Consider the following 1,239-nt stretch of genomic DNA (forward strand, 5'->3'; position numbering starts at 1 on the left):
AAAAAAAATGCTGTGTCTAAGTGGACCCATGCAATTCAAACCTGTGTTGGTCAAGGGTCGACTGCACTTCATAAGAAAAAGGGCTTTTTTTTCTTTTGTTTTTTGAGACAGAGTCTCACTCTGTCACCCAGGCTGTAGTGCAGTGACATGATCTCGGCCCACTGCAACTCACTGCAACCTCCACCTCCCGGGTTCAGGTGATTCTCCTGTGTCAGCCTCCGGAGTAGCTGGAGCTATAGGCGCCTGCCACCTTGCCCAGCTAATTGTTGTATTTTTAGTAGAGACGGGGGTTCACCACGTTGGCCAGGATGGTCTCGATCTCTTGACCTCATGATCCGCCCACCTCGGCTTTCCAAAGTGCTGGAATTATAGCTGTGAGCCACGGTGCCTGGCCTGTTTTTTTGACATGGAGTCTCGCTCTGTCACCCAGCTGGAGTGCAGTGGCGTGATCTCAGCTCACTGCAACCCTTGCCTCCTGGGTTCAAACGATTCTCCTGCCTCAGCCTCCTGAGTAGCTGGGATTACAGGCACCTGCCACCATGCCCAGCTAATTTTTGTATTTTTAATAGAGACGAGGTTTCACCGTGTTGGCCAGGCTAGTCTTGAACTCCTGACCTCATGATCCGCCTGCCTCGGCCTCCCAAAGTGCTGGGATTACAGGTGTGAGCCACCATGCCTGGGCAGAAAAAAGTTTTAAAATGTTTACAAAAGAGAAAGAAAAATAAGTTAGGCTTTCCTGTCACCTTCTGGAGAAAGCAGGCCACCTGACATCAGTCTCTTCCTGTACTGCATCCTCATAACGGCGCAACCGATAGCTACATCTTTATAGTAAATAATTGTGTCTGTGGTGCTTTGATGGCCTCCTGCACGGGAGCTGTCAGGTGCACCTTCGTCAGCAGGGCAAAACCACTGATTTTCTGCCCATCAGTCCAAGGCACAAACTGACCACTTGCCAGTGGCCAGGATCAGAGCTGGAGGGTCCAGCCCTGGAGCCCAGAACCCTTCCCAGCACTGGTCCCAACAAGGGTGGATCAAATGTTCTCTGACCAGCTTGGCCAATATGGTGAAACCCTGTCTCTACTAAAAATACAAAAATTATCCAGGCGTGATGGTGTGCACCTGTAATCCCAGCTACCCGGAAGGCTGAGGCGAGAGAATCACTTGAAACCGGGAGGTGGAGGTTGCAGTGAGCCAAGATCACACTCAAGCCTGGGCAAGGGAGCGACTCTGTCTCAAAAA

Source organism: Cebus imitator, unplaced genomic scaffold (assembly GCF_001604975.1).
Source record: "Cebus imitator isolate Cc_AM_T3 unplaced genomic scaffold, Cebus_imitator-1.0 Scaffold444, whole genome shotgun sequence".
In the NCBI taxonomy this organism is placed as follows: Eukaryota; Metazoa; Chordata; class Mammalia; order Primates; family Cebidae; genus Cebus; species Cebus imitator.